The sequence below is a fragment of the Eriocheir sinensis genome, chromosome 14 (genome assembly GCF_024679095.1).
Source record: "Eriocheir sinensis breed Jianghai 21 chromosome 14, ASM2467909v1, whole genome shotgun sequence".
In the NCBI taxonomy this organism is placed as follows: domain Eukaryota; kingdom Metazoa; phylum Arthropoda; class Malacostraca; order Decapoda; family Varunidae; genus Eriocheir; species Eriocheir sinensis.
This window is the reverse complement of record NC_066522.1, coordinates 13861434-13871566: the sequence shown is the minus strand read 5'-3', so window position 1 is coordinate 13871566 and position 10133 is coordinate 13861434. Positions and strand designations below refer to the sequence as shown.

The window sequence follows — 10133 nt, the reverse complement described above, 5'->3', positions numbered from 1 at the left end:
GGTGGAAGGGAAGCCTGGTGTGCGGGGACCAGGAGAACTTCGACAATATTTACGTATTAAAAATGGAATTTGTACACACAAAAATATATAGCACATTCTCTCTCTCTCTCTCTCTCTCTCTCTCTCTCTCTCTCTCTCTCTCTCTCTCTCTCTCTCTCTCTCTCTCTCTCTCTCTCTCTCTCTCTCTCTCTCTCTCTCTCTCTCTCTCTCTCTCTCTCTCTCTCTCTCTCTCTCTCTCTCTCTCTCTCTCTCTCACACACACACACACACACACACACACACACGCCCCCCTCCTCCTTTCCTCCCCCACACACACACACTGCTCCATCACTTTTCCTCCCCCGCCTCCCCGCGCGCACTTTCCTTTCCGCCACACAAAGAGTCGAGCACAAGTGGCTTTGCTCAGTGGCCTTTGATACAGCTTATTTGCATGTGGGTCTAGCTCGGCGTGGGGAGCTTGGGCGGAGGGCTGCAGGGGGGCATCGGCGTGGAGGAGGAGCCTTGGGATGTGTTTACCCTCGCGTGTTCAAGAAAGCCACGTTACGGGTTATGTTCTTTCATTCCTCTCTCATCATTCATCCACTCAGCAAGACGTTAGGTCGGCAATGGGCTGGAGTGAAGGACGTTTTGCATACCTTTAGCAGCCGGGAATGAGGGTTTTGTGCTACCTACTTCTTCTGTATACGTTTTAGATTATTTTTTATGCTCCTCATATCCGTGTCGTGTTTAGGTAGACTTTTCTTATACCGTGTGGTTGATTTATTGTGCGGCTTCTTCAAATATTCTCATTGGGATAATTTGTCTTCTTTCTTGTTACAAATTCCCTCGATGATGACCTGCGTGGAACGGTGAGTAATATAAGATGGTTTTTTTTTTATTCGTTCGGTCTATAGCATGTTGGTCAGACCCAGTCCGTAAGTAGCGCGGACAGGTGTTGCACAGTGGCGCCATTCATGTTTGTGTTGGCCCCCGATGCTCCACTTGATCCACATGAGAAAGTTTCGCAAGAGTACGAGTTGATAGGACAGCGTGTGGGTTGTCAGCTTGTAGCGGGGAGCGGGACTTGAACCTGGGTCTCAACAACGCTTCGCCCTCACTGTGACCACTCAGCCATCGCCTTCCCTAAAGTGTGTGTGTGTGTGTGTGTGTGGTGGTGGTGGTGGGGTGGGGTGGGGGGGGAGGTGGGAGTGTAGCTGGTGTGTAAGTGGTGTGTGTGTGAGAGAGAGGGGATTTAACCTGAATCTCTTGCGAGGAAAATATACGTTACAGAGATGGATGATGCTAAAATCCATATAAGATTGATGATCGGGGAGGATAAAGATCTGTCTCTATCCAGGAACCGTCCCATCGACCCTCTCGTCTACATCACTCGCCCTCCCAGCCCGTTAACTCCCCACCCCCTCATCTTCCTCCCCCCTTCCCCCTACCACTCTCCTCTCCCCCTTCCCCCTGCCCCTGCCACTCTCCTCTCCCCTTCCCCCTGCCCTCTGCCACTCTCCTCCCCCCTCTTCCCCCTGCCCCTGAAACTCTCCTCTCCCCCTTCCCTCTGCCCTCTGCCACTCTCCTCTCCCCCTTCCCCCTGCCACTCTCCTCTCCCCCTTCCCCCTGCCCTCTGCCACTCTCCTCCCCTTCCCCACCTCCCCTGCCCTCCACTCTCCCTCCCCTTCCCCTGCCCCCTTCCCCTGCCTCTGCCACTCTCCTCTCCCCCTTCCCCCTACCCCCTGCCTGCTCTCTCCTCCCCCTTCCCCTGCCCTGCCCTCTCCTCTCCCCTTCCCCCCTGCCTCTGCCACTCTCCTCTCCCCCTTCCCCCTTCCCTCTGCCACTCTACTCTCCCCTTCCCCTGCCCTCTGTCTCCTCTCCCCTTCCCCCCTGCCCTCTGTTTCCTCTCCCTCCCCTTCCCCTCTGCCCTCTACTCTCCCCTTCCCCTGCCCTCTCTGCCATTCTCCTCTCCCCCTTCCCCCTGCCCTCTGCCACTCTCCTCTCCCCCCTCCCCCTGCCCTCTGCCACTCCTCTCCCCTTCCCCCTCCCCCCTGCCACTCGCCTTTCCCTCATCCTCCTTCCCCCTTCTACTTTCCGTCCCCCCTTCCCCCTGCCCCCTGCCATTTCTTCCCAGGGCAGGTGACGCTTAAGACTCTTTGCCACCAGTCTTACGTAAGGCAGGTGAATTATATATTACTTAACTTTTTCATCCAAGAGCTCAGTAAAGTGCTCCCTTGATAACGTACAAAGTATACAAGTCTTTAGTTAGGCATCAGAGTCCTTTAGTCACTTTGAAGGAAAAGGACTCGTAAAAAAGTGTGAATTTTCATCGTTTTAGAATTTTCTTTATTGCTTTTCTGTTACACCGACGCTTTTCTGTTACACCGACGCTTTACCGAGAAAAGTAGACGACTGTGTAGGCATTAATTAATCCGCTGCTCTAATGAACGGCCTTTCTGAATAGTGAAAGACCAAAGTCATGTCACACAAAACAAACACAGAGAAGCTACACACAAGTTCCGCCACGAATTCACTTGATACAACGAATTGGGCTCCAGAGAGGGCGGGCGGCCATCGATTCCCTCAGCAACTCTGGCGACGCGAGTTTTGTCTTCAGTGCACGTATGCCTGAGAGGATCGGGGCGGGGGAGGGGGAGGGGGGGAGGAAGGGGGATGGGAGAAGGCGAACACGATACCTTCTCCACCTCATGTGAAAAAATGACGTGTTCTGAAGAAAGGAAACTAGATCAGTGTCTATTAAGGGCCCACGACAGGCTAGACAGTTGCCTAAAAGCTGTGCCGAACAAGTGTTTCGGAAATTACCAGGAAATTGAAAGCGGATTGGCCCATTTAACTGTGCGACTCATTTTTCCTCAATACGTTTTCACGAACTGGGACTCCGGCCTTCTTGGAATGGATTATGATTGCGACGGTGACTGCCTTTGATGATGATGGTGATGTTGATGATGATAGTGATGATGATGATGATGGTGATGATGATGATGGTGATGTTGATGATGATGATGATGATGATGGTGATGGTGACTAAAAGGGTGACTGATTTTGAGGATAAGTTTTGACAGATTTTGAAGATGAAGGTGACTGCGATGTTTACTGATTTTAAAGATGATGATGATATTTGCAATGGTGAGTGATTTTGATGATGACTTTGATGATGAAAATGACGACAATGCTATGGTGGTGATGGTGTTGTTGGTGGTGGTTGGAATGATGAAGATAGTAGTAAAAGAAATATAGACAACTTCCTTAAGGTCTTTGAGTGAGTGTGTGTGTGTGTGTGTGTGTGTGTGTGTGTGTGTATCGCTGGGGTAGGTTGCTTGGTGTGTAGGAGAAACAGGCAGACAGACAGAAAGAAAGGTAGACAGCCACAATGAAAGAAGAAAGGGAGTAAAGGAAAATAGTGGAAGAAAAAGTTTGAGGAATGGAGAGGGAACACAGAGGAAAAGAGGGAATGTGACGAGTACAAGGACGAGGAGAGAATGGCGAAGAGGAAAGGGGAGGCAACAGGAGAAAGGGAGGGAGAAAGAAAGTCGAGAGCAAAAGGGAGAGGGGAGAAAGTTGATATGAATTGAAGACAGAGAGAGAGAGAGAGAGAGAGTAGGCGCGACGGGGGGGCGAAGAGGGATCACCGCCTATGCTGAGCGTCGAGGGGCGGCTGTGACGTCTCCGGCTTTATATCGGCGTGATGGATCGCCCTCGGGGATGAGCGCGGAGCAGCCCGGAAGGAAATATTACACGGGCGCGGTGACGGCGGTGAAGCGGCGTTGACTTTTCATGCCCGCGCCCCCTCGCTCCTACCCGCTGCTTCTGCCATTCCTTTTGATGCTCCTAACTCCTGCCGCTGCTTCTCCTGCGCCGCCTGCATCCCCTCCGGCGGCGTGCTCACCACCCACAGATTTTGAGTGCGTATCGGATTTTTTTTTATGTGTTACTGTGTGGTGTGCTTTCCTCTCTCCTTGTGTGTGTGTGTGTATGTGTGTGTGGTTGGCTGGCTGTTTGCCCTATCTATTTAATTATATCTATCTTTCTATTTATTTATTTCGTTAACTGGGAGAATTTTTGGTTCGGAATTATAAAAGACGCAATATTTTCCTTCGGCAACTAACGCTTAAGCCAACTCGCTAAGATAATATTACTTTTCCCGGCCGTGATAAAACCGAGCCGTCTCGCCGTCGATAAAACTGCACGAACACACACTCGGCTGACCTTTGCCTAAGTTGTTTTCATTTTAATTCAAAGATCAAAGCAGCGAGGCAATAGATCGGTTCCTAATTTTTTGAAGCGGTGTTGTGGAAACATTGCTGCTGTTTTTAATGAATGGCCATGCAGCGGACCAACGTGTGTGTGTGTGTGCGCGTGGGTTTGTGTGAGGCGGCGACTTATGTTTCCAGACAAATACGATCACAACAACTGACTCCTTTAACCCAATTCATAAAGACAGTAACAGGGCGACAGAGAGCGACAAAGCCCCTTCATCATCAAAGTCATAATGCATTGTTCTCTGCAATTATGTTTTAAGCTGATGATATTTGTGCGTCCTTACATTTTCTCACCCTTTGTATCCCAGAAACTGCCAACCGTTGTGCTAAAGCGGTAAGGGCGCTATTGAGTGAAGTAAAAGTGAGAAAATATCTTACTTTGTATTCGACAGATTATAAACTAACAAATAGTAATGGAAGGGAGAAAGGATGGCGCTGAACCGTGATGCACGTTACCTACTGCTGCTTTGTCATGATTATAAATTACTTCAAATGTAGGAAACAAAAGTAGTAGTAATGGTAGTAGAGGTAGTAATAGTAGTGTAGTAGTAATGTATAGCAGTAATGGTAGAAGTAGTAGTAGTAGTAGTAGTAGTAGTAGTAGTAGTAGTAGTAGCAGTTGTAATTGTTGTTCTTATTGTTTCTGTTGCTACTGTTTTTTATTGTTGTTGTTTGTTTGTTTGTTTGTTTATTTGTTATTGTAGCAGCAATAGCAATAATATTATTAGTGATTGTAATAAGAGAAACAACAGTGGCAGTATCAGTAATTGAAATAGTAATCGCAGTAGAAGTATTTGTTGTAGTCACAAACAACAAAACAGCAACAATAGTAATATTTTACCGGCTGGGGCTTTTCCGGCTGACATCGAGCGTTGGCGGATGTATTTTAAGCATTCTGTGGAACATAATAATTAATGAGGTCGCTGGCCGGATTAAAGCGACTTTAAAATAAACACATAAAAGCAAATGAATAATGAGATCGCTGAGCCTATTGTAGCTCTGACAAACAAATGATTCCGACAGCACAATGCAGGCCGACGGAAAGCTTCTTTGCTAGATCCTTGTTATCCTTCAGTTTTTTTTCTGCTAGGGAAATTTAATTGGTGTGTCTTTTAGGTATTGTTAAGCTTTTAGAAGTCGCAAACAGAAGAGACACAAGACCAACAAAAGGGGTTATGAATTTAAAAGATTCTCTCTCTATGTAACATCTCTGCCTTATGAAGTGAATGTTGATATTTCGTTTGAGTATTATTAAGCTGTTAGAAGTCATAAATAAAAGACACAAGACCAGGACAGGGGTTATGTATGGAAAGAGATCTATCACTCAATATGCCTTACCCTTATGAAGTTCAGTTATCCGCACGTTTGCTGATTTCGATTTGCAGACACATGAGATGCATACCCAGTTATCATAGTAATGTCGCATGAATATAAAGTCTGTCTCAAGGTGACTATGAAGAACGTGGCACCTCCTTGGCGAGCAGACACTTCTTGGGCGTCTCCCTCTGGTTATTTTTTATTTATTTGAAGATGGATGATGTATGCCTTTTTTTTTGTGTGTGTGTGTGTTTCTCTCTCTCTCTCTCTCTCTCTCTCTCTCTCTCTCTCTCTCTCTCTCTCTCTCTCTCTCTCTCTCTCTCTCTCTCTCTCTCTCTCTCTCCCCTTCCCCCTCTCCCTTCTCTCTGATGGAAGTAAATCAAGGTGATAGCAATCTTCGTCCCGTCCCACACCTTGCCTTTCCTTCCCGTGCCGGCGTCTTCGTGCGCGTGGCTACTTGCAAGGTTTGTGGCCCCTGAGACAGTGACTTCGTACTCCTTTACCGGGGCACACCGCTCGCCGGGGGTCTCAGGGGAGGCGTCACGTGTGTCTTTTCCTTCCCTGCTTTTCGGCGTCTCCGCAGCGATGAGGCCATTACCATTTCTTATTCCCGGGTGTCACTAGCCGGCCCCGGGCGGTGAGCTCAGCTTCGCCACCCATTGTAAATTCACCTCGATGATAACGGCTCCTCGGGCCTGACAGGGTGTGCCGGGCCACATTTCCATAAACTCCGTTCCATTACAATAGATTCCCGGCTCCCGCGACGCCCCTTTTGTGGACTCCTGACTGGCCTGTGGTGACGCGAGGTTGCGGTGGCGGGGATACACTCGCCGGACGATACCTTCATTGTCTTCGCGGTAAAAACAATATACATACTCGCATACTGATACAATTGCACGCATATATACTTACACAATCTCACATATACTTTCCTCCATGCATTTTACCTTCTCGAATGTGTGGTGAGGGCGCGTTGCAGTGTATTAACTTGTTGTTCATTGTCTTCGAGGTGAAAATCTGTACCTACTCGCATACTGACATACTGCACACATACATGCTGACATAGATACATATACGATCCGCCACACATTTTAACATCTCGAGTATGTGTTGAGGGCACGATGCAGTGTTTTAGTTTATTGTTCATTGTCTTGGAGGTTAAAATAATGTCCATACTATCGTACTCACACACATACATACTGACATACAGGCACATCTACATTCCGCCACACATTTTATTTTCTCGAGTGAGTGGTGTGGGCACGCTGCAGTATATTAGCTTGCTGTGTGGTGAGGGAAAATGTCTGAGGGGGAAAAACGTGTAGGCTCATACATACATTCATTTCCACATGCCGCTTCCTCGTGTGTGTGGTTACGCCGTGTGGCAGTCTATCATGGCAGGGTCAGTGGGGGTGAGGGAATATGTCTTCGGAAAAATATATAGCGTTGGCATATGTATACCTGCACCCACGGAGGTCTTTCATATGAGTGTGTGGTTACGCCGTGTCGCAGTGTTGGGTGGGTAAAGGAAATCGTCTTCGAGGGAAAGGGAAGTGCATGGCAATACCTACACACATGACCGCACGCAGTTCCTTGTGTATGTGTGTGTGTGTGTGTGTGTGTGTGTGTGTGTGTGTGTGTGTGTGTGTGTGTGTGTGTGTGATTTTGCTATGTCGCAGTGGTGTTTGGATGAAAGAAATCGTCTACGAGAGAAAGAAAAGTACATGGCAATACTTACACACATTGCCGTACTCCGCTCCGTGTGTGTGTGTGTGTGTGTGTGTCTGTGTGTCTGTGTGTGTCGCCGTGTAGTATTAGCTTTGGGCTTGTCTATGTAAACGGAAGTGCCTCCAAGGAATCCCCACATGGAGACCCTCTGGTGCGTATTATTACTCCCCGGCGCGGTGTATTAGGCTCGGGTGGTGCGGGCCAAGGAAAATGTTTGGGTGCGCGCCTCGCCAACCCAGGCTCTGGGTCTCTCCGGGTGATGCATCTTCTGCCTCGCGCCGCCATTCCCTCGACCCCGGGAGGAAAAACTTAACTTCTCATATATTTCGTTTTTTCACTCTGAATGTTGGAAGTTGTCAGTAAGTCATGTTTCAGCTTAAAGCAGCAGCCATCCCAGCGCCGCCTGTGTCATGAGATACTTGGCTTTTTCCTCGGCGACAGCGCACGAGCAACTTTGTTAAGAAAAAATTGTAAGCCTCTGCCTCACTTAAGCTTCTCAGAGGCTTCCAGCAGCGAGGAGGGAGCGAGGGAAGGAGGGAGGGAGGAAGGGAGGGCGAGATGGAGTAAAGCGCACGGCTACACAAATTGGATTAAGCAACTTATCTGTGGTAAAAAAAGACTCCACCTAAATTGAATAAAAGAATAAGTAAACCTAATAAAGCCATCACTGCCGACAAAGGCATAAAAGCTGCCGACGATAGAAAGAAAACGTAGCGTGCTGTCAACAATGAAGTGAGGATAAAAAAAATGTAATAAAAACCCTGACAAGTAAAAAATTGTTCTCAAAACGTTCGGGCGTATATAGTCAGTTTGGAGGACGTTCGTGTTATTATGCGTGAGTGAGGTTCATTCACCCAAATCCTCTTTATTCCCTTCCCTTCTCGCATCACAAACACAGGAACACGACCATCAGCAACACCCGCGCCGATACCACCACGCACACACACACACACACACACACTTGTTTACAGCTTCTCCAAGAATACAGAGGAGATCGTTTATCACAGGTGGCGCAGCGGGCGGGGAAAAAATACATTACCGTTGTTTAACTCTCCGTGGCACCATTAAGCTCAGGACCGTAACATGTTCGTCTTTCCTCGTCCCCAAACTGGCCAGGCTGCGTCGTGAGGGGGGATGAGAGGGTGGAGGGGGGGGGGGCAGGGAGTGCTTGCCGGAGAACAGACTGCAGAATCCCATCAGCAAGACGCACGTGATATACTCGCTAAACGTGAGCATCGGGGAAACAAGAGAGTTTGAGAAGCATCACTCAGCGCCAGAATCCCGACTTTTACGGCATGAAACACAAATTTGCTCGTCTCGGGGAGCCTCAGAAGCGTCCCCTCCAGCTGCTCCATTACTGCTGCGGCGGTCGCGATGGGCTCACGGAGGGCCCCTGAGTAGATTACACAGGTAACCAAGAGTGAGAGAGGAGGAAGAAAGGGAGGGAAAGGAAATTAGGTTAGGGGAAAAGCGGAAAAGAAAGAACACAGAAAAGCTGATCTTGACGTTGGGATGAAACATTTTATGGTGGAGTGACGATGCCCGGTACTTTGAGCGGCAAGAGTCAAACAAATAAATAACGCTTTGTTGAACTTTTTATGTAACACTCCACGAAAAGTCCCGCAAGAAGTACGCAGAAAAGCTGACCTTGACACAGAAACGGGAATATTTTTATAGCGGAATGACGAAACTCAATATCTTAAACGGCAAACGACAAACAAATAAATAATCCTTCGTTGAATTTATAGTAACACTCCATTGAAAGCCCAGCAAAAAGCACGCAGAAAAGCTGATATTGACGCAGAGACGGGAAGTTTTTGTAGTAGAGTGTACACAATAGTTTGAAAGACAAGGAACAAACAAATAAATTATCCTTCGTTGAACTTCTCGTAACACTCCACGGAAAGCCCGCAAAAAGTCAAAAAGAGCAAAGGTGACGGGGAGCAGCGGGCGGCGAGGGAGGGAGGGAGGGCGAGAGAAACACCCGCCCTTGAGTGTACCACTGAAGGAAGGAAGGAGAGGAGGGAGGGAGTGGTGCGTGCGTGCGTGCGTGCGTGCATCGTGCGGACGAGGTGACGTGGAGGGCGCATGGCCTAGACAGGTTCCGTGCAAAGTCACCCTCGCCACCACCACACCACCACAGCACCACCACCACCACCACCCTGCCACGCCCCTCACAGCTGACCGCTTCCTGCCACCCCAGGTCGATAGGCACGCCATGGAGCCGAGGTAAAGTGCCCCACTGAAATGAAGATAAGACGAGGTGGGGGAGGACGCAGACGGGAGGGGCGGCGTGGGAGGGAAACCTGGTGAGGACGAGCTGAGGAGGGAGGAGGGAGGGACGGCGGGTGAGGAAAAGGGAATCAGACAGGAGCGGCGTGGGAAGGAGGAAGGGAGAGGTAGGAGAGGCGTGTGAGGGAGAACAGGAGGGGCGGGACGGGGCGTGTGGAGAGGGAAGGTAGGAGGAAGGGAACAAGGCAATTTGAAGAAGGAAGACACATACGTAAGAAGCGCGGGAGGAAAACACAGACAGGAAGGGAGGTGGAGGGAGGGAGGATAAAAAGGAGGGAGAAACAGGGGCAGGAGGAACGAAGGAGGGATAGAGTAAAGGTGTGGAAGGTAGAAGAGGAAAGGAGGGAGACGGATAAGTAACAAGAGGGACGAAGGAGGAATAGAGATAGGGCGAGGAAGGCAAGGCAAGAGAAAATGGGGGATAGAGAAAGGAAAACCAGAGTGACAAGAGGAACGAAGGAGGAATAGAGAAAGGGTAAGGAAGTTAGGACATGAGGAAGAGAAGGGAAGAGGAAAGAGGAAGAAACAGACAGGAAG

General features: G+C 49.0%; 1 long non-coding RNA gene across 1 annotated transcript in view; it reads left to right on the top strand.

Moving 5' to 3' along the window:
- The first annotated feature begins 819 nt into the window (after positions 1 to 819).
- Positions 820 to 10133, top strand: part of LOC126998518 (uncharacterized) — a 113986-nt gene continuing 104672 nt past the window's right edge. The window contains exon 1 of the long non-coding RNA XR_007752909.1: positions 820 to 848. This is a non-coding gene — a long non-coding RNA (uncharacterized LOC126998518). The remainder of the gene's footprint in view (positions 849 to 10133) is intronic.